Below are 14,254 nucleotides of genomic sequence, written 5' to 3' on the forward strand. Positions count from 1 at the left end.
GGCTTGGGGTTTTTGTGCACTGAGTCAGACATTTGTATCCTGTCTTTGCTGTTGTTACAAGGTGGAAAATGTTAGACACACAATATAATCACCAAATAAATGGATTTTTTGTAGCGATTTTTTTTTCAGATTGCAGCACCTGAAGGTTTTTTTTGGCTGGCAAGAATATCCCTGAAAAGTCAGAGCAATGTTGCCAATGTGGAGTGACACAGCTCTAAATCTGCCCTCTTGAGAAGGTCAGACATCTCAGAATTCTATCAAGCAGAAATTTTTTTTCGAGAGAAATACAGGCATTCATTTTGAATCAAAGAGTTTTGCTCATATTGCAGTGACCTTTGTGAGTTTCTGTTAGTAAAAGGAGTTTGGCTTTACTTGTGAAGTCACATTCTTGTATAAAAGTTATTTAAAAAAAATACCTGAAACTGAAGTCTAGGCTAGCCAATGTGAGACTTAAATGGCAAATAATTTCAGAAATTTTCCAATATGACAGTGATAATAATTAAAAGTGTACTGATGAGCCACTCCTCACTGATCTTCTCACCTGCAATTTTTTTGCCATGAAAGAAGAGGAGCAAGTTGTTTTAACTGAGGTAGGTTGTGATTTATTTCTCTGGTGTAACTGAAGGCAGGATGTCCCAAGGCTCATCCTTGCTGAATTACAGCTGTTACCACCATCAAAATCTGGATATACCCCTCAAAAAATGAATAGGTCAAATAAGGACTTAGTAGGGCTTGCATTTTAGAAAATGTGAGGTTTTATCCACCTACATGAAATGACATTTTGTGTGCATTTTACAAGTCCTTGTCTGTTTTTAAAGGAGAAAAGTGGACATAGAATACGATTCAGCTGAGTATCTGCTAATTAAACTGATTTATGCAAGCCTGGAAAGCTCCTAGGGAGTAACTGGTTAGAAGTTGTGGAAAACTAAAAATAGAGGAGTGAGTCCAATCTCATATGTTTAACATATTTGGGTAAGGACAGTCATTTGTGGAACTTGTGAATCTTGATTAAAGAACATCACTACTGCACCTCTACTTGAAATTTCCAAGCCTGTACAAATTTACCAGGTTTCTTGTTTCAAATGCAATGCAACATTTTAAAGCACGTAGCATCAGTACATTTTATATGCTAACATTTATATGTTAGCTGGGAATCAGTGCTGTACGGATTTGTAAAATAATTTCTCCACAACCATTTCTTGTAATGGCAGAATTTTATTTAAAGTACAGGTTTTCACATCAAAGTAACAAAACTGTTTAGTATCAAGACTAAATGTTCCTTTCATTTGCTCTCGCAAACACCCACAAAGTTGTGCCCCAGATTTTGTGATGGATTGGGTTGTAATTTTCATTGCTTCTTTCTCACTGTTTTCCAGAGTATTCTCAGTGGAATCTAGTTACCTACCAAAATAGAAAAATATCCCAAATTTAGTTTATTTACAGGTTATATATTTTGCTCCACTTAATGACCGCAAAAGAATAAGAAATGCTTCATTTGCCATTAAAGAAGGTGGATAACATCAAGTAGTTCAAAACATTTCTGTGTAAACAGATATAATTTTGTTTTATCTGTTTCAATGCTGTTAGATATCTACATTTTTTTAAGTGGAGGTAATTAATATTTATATAATTCATATGAGTCTCAGATTTAATATTTTGATCTTAAGTTACTTAACCTTTTACATAATTTTATTTCTTATGCAGCATATTCACACTCTAAAAAGAAGCAATTAATCTCTAGTACAAAACAACTAGTACAACTTACATATTCAATATTTGCTGAGCACCTGGGACCTAATTTCACATTGTGCTTGTCTGCATGTATGCAACTGCCTGAAGTGAGTTACACAAATGAATTTGGGGCAGATACTTTAATAAATGTTAATTTTCTCATTACAGAAAAAAAAAAAAATAAAAAACCAAACCCAGAAAAAATCGAATGACAGAAATGTACGTGTAATCTTTCACTGTGGATATGGCAATATAGTTATTCCAGGGTTTGGTGCAATTCGTAGAATCAAAGAATTATAGATTGGTTTGGGCTGGAAGGGACCTTAATAGCCCATCCAAAGCCACCCCGTGCCACAGGCAGAGACACCTTCCACTGTCCCAGGCTGCTCCAAACCCCATCCAATATGGGCTTGGACATTTCATTTTTGTATATTGAGAATTAAGCAATTCTTAAAGGCTCACAAAATCTCATGGCCCATACCTACTCACAGTAAATTATGCTTTTTTTTGACACTTTTGGGTGTTTTTCTAAGCCAGACTGTCACAGGTGGGACGCTGGATGCAGAACTCTGCAACATGGGTTTTTCTGCCAGGGGGTTTTCTGCAAATTGTCACAATTTACTGTCAGTTCAGGAAAGAATGTTTTGCTAAATGAAAGAATTTCTAAAACAAAAAAGGAAACAAAAGGAAATGAATCTAAGTTGCAGTAGAAAAATCAGTTGAATTTTGCAGGTGTTCTTGGTTGCAAAATTTATTTGAGGGCAGAACATAGGCAAGCAATTAGCTGTGAACATTACAGAAAAAAAAAAAAACTTTTGAGGTCAGGTGAGATGGATAACACCTCAGCATCGTGGAGGGAACTCTGCCTGAAATCCAGGCTGCTTTAAAGGAAAGTCTGGTAGCTCAAAGAGTCATTATTGCAGGTGGGACCCTTGATGCCATTTCATATTTATTTTTTCTTTGTGTCTTTCTTTCTTTGTGTCTTTCTAATTCCACTGAGTGATAATTGTTCTCAGCTCAGGCAGAAAGCATCCTCTTAAATGGATGTAATATTTCAGGCTGAGCTGGCAGAATTTGAAACAATGCCAGATTCTGGACTTTAGGAGGCCCTTATTTGTGGAGAATTCCTCACAAACAATATAACCCATGTAAAGTTTTGTTGGGTGAGTACTCACTTCTGTGGAAATCCTGTTTAAAATTACCTCAGGAATAACCTGAAGAGGAGGGTGGGGTCAGAAAGTCAGTCATGATCCTTGGGCATCTGTGTTAGATACTGTTCTTTTAGATGTCATGGTAGCACACAAGAACTCTGGATCACATCTCCATTTTCCACAAATATATTTCATGTCTTGAAAGAATTATGGAAGTTTTCGTATTAACTTGAATAAACTCAGTTCTCCCTTCACTGAATTTCAGAACAATGATCCTCAACAGCTTTTTCCTGAGCTTTTTTGAACTGCTAAAATCCGTGCTGTGGTGACAGTTTCAAAGCCATGACGAGGTATTTTAATGAGAAAACCCACACACTTGTATAGTTCTTTTTTTTTTTTTTTTTCTTTTTTAATGGTGAGTGCCCCAGACAAAAATAGCAAAAATCAATAGATAAATCTGTGGATTCTCCTGCACTGTGCTGTGCAAAGTCCTCATATTCTGACTGTGGCAATTTTTTTCATTCCCTTGAGGAGTAGTACTGCCACATAGATGTAGCTGTGTGGATTCTGCATTTTGGATGTCTTCTCTTCTTGTTGATGTTGATTTTTGTTTCCTTTGGTTAATTTTGATAGGGTTTTTTTTTGCTTTTTGCTTTTGCTTTGGAAGAAGACACCTCAATACCGAATTAATATTAATTGCCAATTAGTAAGGGGAGTTCTTTAGAAGGTATTTTGTCCAGCACAATTGCATGCCCCATTGACATTCCTGTCAGCCTGTGGAGGTCTTCATCTTGCACAAATAACCCAAGAAGCTGCATTTACAGCAGACATTTCAAAATAAATGCTGTAACATAGCATGAGTATACAGTACCTGTACTTGTGATTAAGATAAATTCATAATTAAAGACAGAGATCCCTGAAATTCACCACAATAAAATAGTTTTGTGAGGGGAAAGATGCAAACCCCAAAGCAAGCTGGCAAAAATTAGAATGGATTTAAACCAGTCTGATTGAAATGTCTGGTGCACAATCATAAAACCCTGTCCACAAGTTTGAAGCCTCGTCAAAACCTCATTAGCTTTAATGAGACTTATGATATGCATTCTAGGAGACAGATTGTAGGGTTGAGGCTCAAATTAATACAGAGTTGTTGCATGACAACTTACTAATAACATTAATCTTTCCACAACCTGATCTGACAGGGTTTTTTATGAAGAAGATGAGACTTCACTTTTTTTTTCCCCTTTCTTTTATTTTTCTTTTTTTTTTTTTCCTCCAATTGAAGGAATATTTTTGCCATGTATTCGGTTGTCTAGGGGTCAGATTAACTGCTGGGGGCTTGTGTTTTGTCTGTGTCTGTCTGTCCAAATTATATTCTGTTTGTTCCTAAATAGATTCAAAGAGCATGGTATAATTGTAAGATTGTAATTTTCCCCTTGGAATCTCTTGTAATATTTGCTGGATAATTATGAACTCCACATAATCAATCCCAAGGGGTCCTCTGTAGATTTAGAGTGAAATCAAATAAGGGCCCTATAAAGATCATCATTATAAGACTTAGAAGTCAGGATGTGATCAACTTAATTCTCCCATTTTTTCCTTAGAGTTTTGTTTTGGCCAGTTTTGGAACCTCCGGTTCAAAAGGAGAAGCGGTAACTTGAGTAAGCAACCAGTACAGCTGTAAATTATTTAATTTTAGTTAAACTCCTGTTTTTTAAATTTTTTTATATTTTTTTATTCTCCTCCCCATCTTTTTTTCCTGATAGTTGGCTACAATGTTGAGACGTTCTTGGATCTGAAGAGAGAAGTTGCATTCTGTAAATATATTTTGCTTCCCTTCTCCCTTCTCACTGCAGTTTCAGTATCATATTTGTATGGCATATTTCATGGGGCCTCTACATTAAAAAAAAATTGTAAAAAAATTAATTACTTTCTTTTTGCAAAGTAATTAATAAGAAGGCACCCAGGAAGGGGTCTCTGTTGTGGCTGTCACTCTTGCTGGTTACTATGACTAATGCTGTATAACATTCCTTCAATCTGTTAATCTGTTGTTTAATGGGGATGGATGGGCTGTTGGATAAATTATATTTGTGAACTTTATTCTTTCTTTGACTCCGTGGGCCTTAGTAAATATAACAAGGAAGTCTCAGAATTAATTTTTGTCTGAAAAAAAAAAAAAGTAAAACTTTTTTTGATTTTGAGTGTTTGGGTTGGGTTTTTTCCTGCCCCTTTGGTACACGGCTGCTGTCTCACTGCTGCTTCTTTCTGCGTTTATTTAGCACCTGAAAAGCTCAGCCCCCACTTTGCACATCACCAGTGTTTCTGGAAAAACCTGGAATTGCAATTGAATGGCATTGTCTGCCTCAAAGCTTTTGAAAAAATCATAAAATGTTTCACAGCATGACCCAAACTTGAGTCAGCTGATGACTCAGCTTATATTCTCTTCTCATTTTGAAAAGCAGAATACTCTTGGTTTTCTTTAACGTCTTGATTCTGTTCAGGAACATCTCTCTTCTCCAAATTCACATATGAGCTATAAATTTAATGTTCTAAGGATGACTTCCAGACCTGAGAGGTACACTCAATTCCTTGCTTGTGTTGAGGTATTTAAAGAAAACACTGAAGCCTCTAAAATTTGGGACAAACATCTCAGTTGATGCTGTGTGGGAGGACAGACAATAGCCACAGAACACTTTCATTGTCTGCCTGACAAACAACTGAGTCATAGCTGTATTTTAGTTTTGGCAAACTTAGGATTTTTTTTTTTTTTTTAATCCAATTGCAACTATTTCCAGTTCTTTAAAAGAAGACTGTCTTAAGGGGTTTGCCTGAGAGGGCCAGTTAAGACAGGATGACCCAAAAAACTTATGTTAAATTTGTGTTAATGCAAATGCTTCTAGTGGTAGGATGATGTGTGAAAAAAAAAAACAACAAAACAAAACAAAAAAAACCAAAAAACAGAAAAACAAAAACAAACAAACAAAAAACCCCCAAACCAAACAAAACAGCAATGTAAATATATGATGATTCTGTCACCTAGAAGTATATCTTGAGTAAGTGGACTGATGAGAAATGAATATTTTGTTCCAAGCTCTCTCTCAGGCTGGGTGGCTCTGGGTTACCATTGAAAGAGCTGGGATTTTTTGCATTAGTAGTCCACAGGCTTTGTCTGTGATGAATTATCAGCAAGAATCATTCATGTGCAGAACACATTCAATTATTTCTTTGTCTGTCCTGCTTGTCTCTTCAAAAAATGAAAAAAAAAAAAAAAACCAAAAAAGGAAAAAAAAACCGACCCTGTGGAAAAACTAAATAGTTAAAGAGTTCTACACCTGTATTCACTAAACACAGTTGGGTGTGCTGTGCAGAGTTTCATGGATTAAGAGCTCATAAGCAGCATTTTGAATAGCTTAAAAATGGAGTTAATGCTGTGCTTTCATCTCACAGATCAGGCTCTCATGGCAACCCTGGAGAGGTATGATTTTCATCATAAACGACCACAATTCATCATATTAATCATAGTTCATCAGAAATTACTCTAATTGTTCATTATTTCAGCTGTAGCGTATATGTTTTTTTGGACTTCACTGAAGATGCAATTACTTACAGAAAGTCACTTGTCACTTCTTATTGTATTAATGATAATTTAAAGTTTGGACTCATTGCAGTGGTTTGTTTTCACACAGGCCACTCTTAGCATGATGAAAATTTGGAGAAAACTAAGAACTTGAAAGTTTCTGTAGCCTGAATCAAAATCAGGCATCCTGAAGGACCTTATTTGAGTAGCTTAGACATAAAGCCAACACTTCTAAATTCTCTGGAGCCACATAAATATTTAGGTACTATTAAAATACTTAATTATGTCTCGCAGTGATGCAGTTTCTTGTGAAATACAGACATTTTATTAATTCAAATGGAAAGCCACGTAGATGTCTTGAAAACTTAACTAGCAATGTATTTATTTGTACAATTAAATGTACACAGTTTTACCTTGTATAAATGCAGTCTATTTATAAGGCAATTAAATTTTGCTAGCTATGAGCATTCGTATTCTTTACATACCAATGGTGCTTTTAATTTAATTAATTTCTTAGCAAGGTCTTTAACTAAATTTCTAACTATAATTTTTTGTCACAGTAAGACTGAACTAATGACAACACCAACACAAGTTTTAGAGTGAGATATTGTGGTTTTTCGTTTTGTTTTTTTTCCAACCCCAAAATGAAGCAATGGTAATTTAATGTCAAAATTTATGGGAGAAACCCTCTTTTCCAAATAATTTCCATGTGGGACTTTATGCTGACTGTGTATGAGGTGTATTGAGCAACACTGAACTGAAAACTGAATTAATATTATATTTCTGCTGTGTTGTAGCAACGCTCATACTCTTGCCAGTACAAGATCCCAAAGCCAGCTGCCATTCACTCATAATGAATTCTCCCACCTGCTTCTTTAAAACACACTGCTAGCTTGGTTTTTTTTCTTTTTTTTTTTTTTTTTTTTTTTGAATAATCCTCATTGACCTTTTAAAGGAGCAGAACAACAAGATCTGATTGCAAAAAACAAACAATTTTGGAATCTATCCCTAATTATGGCCCAAATAATCCCTTTTGATTTTTGCCATGGAGAGGGTAATAATGACAGCAAACCTGTTGGGTGCCTGAAAATCCATTGGTATTCAGAGCTTGGCTTCTCTGATGTTATCTTTTACTGCCTTCTGCTTATTTTTTTTTCTCTCTTCCCCTTTTAATTTCTATGTACTTGAAGAAAAATTGAAATTTGAGATATGACTAGAGATGAAAGAGACGTTATGGGTGGAAATGATGCTGTTGGCTCAGGACATGAGAAATGTGGAGGGATTATTTAAATAATACTTTTCCTACTTTAATGTTCTGCCAGGCAAGTGTTTTTGGATGGATTGAAAAAAAGACCAGGTGTGAGTATGGTGGCTTATTTGCAATAAATATGTGCTTAGTTACACTGCTGAACATCTCATTTTACCTGTAAGTCTGAAGAGAACGAGTTCAATGATTTTCCTCACACCACATTTATTCCTGTGTAAGTATCTTCTGATGACTTTGATGGGATTTTTTTTTAACTTTTAATTTTAATATAGAAAAAGTGAAAAATCAAGATATGGGTGAGTGTAGACAGTGCATGTGTCTTTATGCACTCTGAAACAAACAAAAGTAAGGATTTGTATTGCACACAGAAAAGGAGTTCTTGAGTTTTTCATAATAGAATAAACATCATATTTATAACTTAATTAAATCAAGCTTTAGCTTATAGGTGTGTAACCAAATAATCACCATCCCCATATTTTTGGGGTTTTTTTTTTATCCCTTTGGCCCTGAAGTAGAAAGTAACCACAGACTTTAAAATCTATCATGTATAATTAACACTTCTTGCCTGTGGTGGTAATAGTGACAATTTTCTTTTGCCATTTTAAGACAAAAATGTATCCCATGGGATTACATTACTGAAAGAAAATCTCACAGGAGCATCGTTACTAAAAATAAGTTTCAAGAGAGCCTTGCAAACTCTGTAGTCAGTTTTTAGCCTCATAAATAAGTAATACAAACAGAAGAACCGGCATCTCAATGCATTTCATATTTAGAAACTAAAATTATTATGACTTCTTCCTTTTTTTTTTTTTTATCCTGCTAATCACAAAATTCCAGGAAAGACCTGGAGGAGGAGATATTATTTCACACCTACTACTTTTTGCTGTGACAATGAGAAGTGACAGCATTTCTTGCACTGTGAGGTGTTCCTTTGGTGGCTTGGCAGCCTGATTTTTTTTTTTTATTTTTTTTTTTTATTTTTTTTTTTTTTTTTTCACCTGGTCCAGAAATTCTGCCTGTGGAAGGATAGGCAGCAGGAGACACAGGATCAGCCCCTGCTCTGCTGGTGTTTTCCACAGGACAGTTTTTTTGGTGTCATTTATCATGTAATTAAATGGAATATATCACTGCCTATTTACTTTGTGGGTGCAGAGCACTGTAGATTTAAAGATGGCCTGGAATTCTCTCTGAAAAGGGGGAAAAGGCCAGGAATTCAGAGCAGAAAGCCTCTGTGGAAGCACCAGAATTATGAAAGAGGATGGCCAGGCAGCAGGGTTGGTGTTTGTTTCAAACTGGAGTTTTTTCATCAGGTTAGACAGGCAATGAACATTCCAAATCCACTTCACAATATTGCAGGGAGAGAGTGAGGTGTGTTGTTCCCAGGAGGCACAATTCCTGCCTGTGCTTGTGGTTCCCAGCTGGACTGCAGGGAGCTAAGAGAACAAGTAGAAGAGCAGGACACAGGGAGAAAGAAGGGAAAATGGATGTGTTACCTCTGAGCAGCTCCAGAGAGGCGCAGAGATGCCCTAAATTCAGTGATCCCATAAATTACCAACCCCATAATATTGCTCACCAATTTGTTACTCACTGTTTTTGGGTTTGTAAGATGGAGTTCAGAATGCAGCCAAATTTAAAACAAGCAGAAACATTTCAGGTAGACAACCTGCTTTCTACCTGACAGGAGGGTGCAGCCAGGTGGGTGTCACAAGCAAGCAGTGACAGGACAAGAGGGAATGGCCTCAGGCTGGACATCAGAAGGAATTTCTTCAGTGAAGGGCTTTTCAGGCATTCAAAGGAGCTGCCCAGGGAGGTTAGGAGTGCCCAGCCCTGGAGGTATCCCAGGAAGGGCTGGAGGTGGCACTCAGAGCTCTGGGCTGGGGACAAGGTGGGTACAGCCTGGCCATCCAAGATCTTGGATGTCTTTTCCAACCTACATGATTCTGTGAAACATGTTAGCCACACGGGCAACTAAAGGAGATCTTGACACATCCTGTGAGTTTTGTTTGTTTAAAAATAAGAAGTGAGGGGAAGGAGCGAAGTGAGAGGAGCAGCGTGACACAATTCCTGTGCCCAAACCGCTGGGGAACACACTGGCTTTAGCTAAACATCCTGAATGGCAAGATGACAACAAGCAGCACATTTCTGAAGGATTACAAATCTCAGAGCTAAAATCAGCTATGTGCAGATAGAAGTGGTTTGGTTTGTGAGCACCTGGGAGCCTGATGTCCATTTAATTTGATGTTCAAGACTGGGAGCACAAAACCTGCAGGATAATCAGTGCAGGGAGCCTGCTTTGTCTCTCAAGTGTCCTTTTGATGTCCATGGAACAAATTGCTCTTCAAGTTAGGTAAATGTCTGAAATTGTGAGGCTTTTTGTTCAGCAGATCTAGAATAGGAATTTTGCATTTAGGAATCACTTGTGTGGCTGCTCTGTAGCCAACTGTAAAGGCATTTAAAGTTGTTAGTGTGACCTTTCTCAAATTCTGAACTGCAGACCTTGTAAGAGAAATATCACAAAGACCATTCTTTAAATAACAATCTAAAATAATATATGTTTGGATGTTGGTGGCTTTTTTTAAATTGGGATTTAAAAAAAATTTCTGCGAATTCTTAGCAATTGACTAGATGTCTCTTTTCCTGCTTGGATTCTGGCAGGGCAATATTCCATATCAAAGTGCTCTGGCATGCAGGAGAATGGAAATGGTAGACTGGCTTTTAGATCTTAATTCTGACAGGGATTGTATTTTCCCCTTAGAAAAAAACAAAACAAAACAAAACAACCCCCCCCCCAAAAAAAAACAAACAAAAAAAACCAAAACCCAAAAAAAAACCCCCAAAAAACCCCCAAAAAACCCCCAAAAACTCCCAAAACCCCCCAAGAAAACCCCCACAAAAAACCAAAAAACCCACAAACCAACAAAAAATCCAAACCAAACCAAAAAAAAGAAAAATCCACACAAAAAAGAAAAACAAACAAAAGCAAATCAAAACAAAAGCCATGCAAACAAACAAAACCAGCCAACCAAACAAAACAAAACTCAAAAAAAGCCCCCAAACCAAAACAAACAAACAAAAAAAAACCAAAAAAACTAACACCAAAACAAAAAAACCCACCAAAACTTACAAAAAAAAAAAAAAGAAAATAAAAAAACACCCAGAAAATAAGCCAAAAACATCCGTAAAAACCAGCAAAAGTCACCCCCTCAAAACCCACAAGGCAACCAAACAAAACAAAGCAACACAAAACAACTAAACAAAATTTAAACAAACCCACTGAATTTTCTAATATTTCCACAGAACAATATTAAAAGCCAGTCACCACCACTTCGACCAAAAAGTTTCACTTTCCCAGGAGGAAACGAGAACACGCATAAGGGTTGATCTCCTTTCTTTATGGCTACTGAGATATTTTGGGTTTGATCTGCCCTGAGAAATGCCCTGCTCAGATTCTCTGCTGCAGTCTGCCAGTGAAAAAGATGAATGTTTGATACTTTTGCTTCTGTTTTATGCTCACCTGGAACTTTGACCTACATGGCAACAGTGAGGTGCAGGCAGAAAACAAAACAAAACAAACACACACAAAAAAAAGATACCCTACATCCTCTAGGTAACAGAAAACATCCAGGCTCCTGCCAAATTCATTCAGAGAGATAAAAACCACTTTCATTAGCAAAAGTGCTTAATATACTGCTAGAAGAGGTATGTAGGCACTGTCAGTCACTTCTCCCTTCATTATAAAAGCAGCAAGAACTGGAGGTAGAATCATACAAATATTGACAGTGATATCACAGAAAGGGGTTTTTTGATATCTAGATAATCTGTGTCGCTCCTGGTTTTTGGTTTGTTTGTTTATTTGGTTTTGGTTTTTTGTTTTTTTTTTTGTTTTGTTTTGTTAAGGTTCATTACACAGAGCCAGGCATAATCCAATCACAACCTTTACTGCTTAATTTTTTATTTTCTTCTTGGCACAGCTGAGTGATTTCACTTATCTTTGGTGTTTTAAAAGTATATCAGCTCTTGGGCTATATTTGAATGTTTGATACAGACTGGGGGGCAATAGGGTTCAAAGACTAGGCAGGAGAATGATTAGATAAATCACCTATGAGGACTCAATTATGGACCTCGTGCAGTTTTTGTGGGATTTTTTGTAGTTTTGCAGGGGTTTTTTTGCGGCTTTAGATTTTTTGTTGTTGTTGGGTTTCTTTTTGGGTTTGTTTGGTTTGGTTTTGGGATGGCCAATAGCAGAGGTGTGTTTTTCTGGTTCCACCCACCCTTTTTATTAGTCTGTGTTTGGTTCTGTTTACTCAGATTGGAGTTGCGGCAGGAGCAGGGCTTTGTAACAACAACAACAACAAAAAACCCCACAAAAAAACCACAAAAAAACCAACCCCCCACAAATGCCTCCCAAAAAAAATCTAAAAGCAGCCCAAAACCCCCAAAACAACAACAACAAACAAACAAACAAACAAACAATTTCCCCAAAACCAACAAAACAAACAAACAAACAAAACCAACAAAAACCCACACCAAAATCAATAATCTTTGGACCTGGTTTACTAGAAAGTATCTGATTTCTATAGGAGCAGGTATCAGATGGATTGATGAGGGAGTGGATGGCTGTGAAGAGGTACTGATAATTTTCCTGTTAAAAACAGAAGCAATGCAAGACCCCAGGAATTAAATGTTCGTGGAACATACATCTCATGCTGCTGAACAGATTAGCATTTCCAGAAATGCTTACAACTGCAGTCTCCAACAAGTGATTTGAAGATAAATACAGAGGTCTCTAGCAGTGATAAATGCAATGCCTTTCATGGTTTTGTTTACTTTTAAGTACTTTGATCCCGGTTTTTAGTCTATTTTCATGCTAATATGTTTTATCTGGGAAGACCCGTTGTCTTCATTTCACTCCTGACAATGAAACTTACCCAATTTACTTCATGTTTAAGTTTTATTTATTCCTTTATAGCATGTTTCAATAGAGCTGTAGTGGAGGGCAGTCGTGCTTGGCTTTGATCTATAATGACTCAAGATGGTTTCTATTGTGATGCCTTGTAGATTGCTTTCAATAGTTGAGCTTTTCAGGCAGCGTTGTCAGCCCTCCTTGGCAGCTGCTGAAAGGAAAATATTCGTATCACATTGTCTCCCTTTCAGTCACCTACCAGGGTAGGTGAATAAAGAAGGAACAGGTTGAAAAATGCAGAAATTGTTGTTTGAGCTGACTTTTCTTGAACTTTATAGAATATACTGGTACTTCAAATGCAGCTTTCATAACCGAAATAATTTTATTTCTGAATAACATAGGAGGAGAATTCAGCAAATACCTTTGTCCAGTGTAATAAATGTCTGCTTCCTTTTGGGCTTTTTTTTTGGAACAACAAAAGCAGGGGATAAATGTTTTTTTATTGATTTCTTCAAATTGCCTTGCATACCTCTGGCATATTTGGTTTCAAGCAAGACTAGGAGGAGACATTTACAGCAATTTCTGGGTTAGTAACCTGGCATTCTGAAACACCACTGAGACATAATTGAAATGCCACTAGAATACACTTAAGGACTCCAGTGTTTCTGGATGCTTCTTAAAAATAATAGCTTTAAACTGCATAGCAAGAAAGCTGTAGCACGTAAGTAATGAGGGGAAAATCCTAAAAGGCTGTACACAAATGGAAAGACTAACACTACCAACCAAGGCTGAAATAAAAAAATATTTAAAAAAAAAAAAAAGTGAAGAACTAATCAGAAACATATGAGAAATAGAAAATGTGGCTTAAATGTTGCTGGATTGAAAATAAGACAGGAAATTGGAGGAAAGGAGAGAAGGAATACTATGAGGACATTAAAGCCTAAGAAATTGTCTTAAAAATTTTGGTTCAATTAATGGATAAAAAAGATTCAAATACTGCTGCTGTTGACAATATCGAGCTGGAGCAACACCATGGAGTTAATGGATTTAATTTGGGCTGGCAGCAGCATGGGGCAGGTACCCTTTGGATTTAAATGGATTCTGCTGATCTCGTTAGAAGCTGTTGTGTAACAGCTCATGGCCCAGCACCAGCACTCTGATCCAGCTCTCTGGAAGAGTTTTTTTGCTTCCAACTTCGCTGGGAGATTTATTGGTTCTTAAACCTGTGGGGGTGCCAAGTGTTGTGCAAACAGTGCTTTTACCATCCAGGATGTTCAGTCATGTGCACCCCTTGTCTTTGAGGCAGCTCAACCCGGCCCAGCAGTGGCTGTGTCGTGGTGCCAAACAGAACATCTTTTGGGGCAAAAAACTGAATTTAGGGCAAGGGTGATGTCCTAGCCCCATGGTGGTGACTAACTGTGGGTGTAACTGCCTCGTGGTCTGGGACAGCTCACTGGAAAATGAATTTTTAGAGAGTTAGTTTGAGGTCAAGATATCAAAGCATGGAAATGGAAGCAATTAAAATGTTTGTAGGCCCCAGCAACAGAGAAGAGTGATCAGACAATAATTTGACTTTGGGAAAGGGAAGGACCAACACCTATTTTAAAAAAATTAAAAAGCATATA

At 36.9% G+C, this 14,254-nt stretch overlaps 1 protein-coding gene across 2 annotated transcripts in view; it reads left to right on the top strand.

The window, feature by feature from the left end:
• Positions 1–14,254, top strand: part of EDIL3 (EGF like repeats and discoidin domains 3) — a 238,638-nt gene that overhangs the window by 40,678 nt on the left and 183,706 nt on the right. The window lies entirely within an intron of this gene.

This window comes from Motacilla alba, chromosome Z (genome assembly GCF_015832195.1).
Source record: "Motacilla alba alba isolate MOTALB_02 chromosome Z, Motacilla_alba_V1.0_pri, whole genome shotgun sequence".
NCBI lineage: Eukaryota > Metazoa > Chordata > Aves > Passeriformes > Motacillidae > Motacilla > Motacilla alba.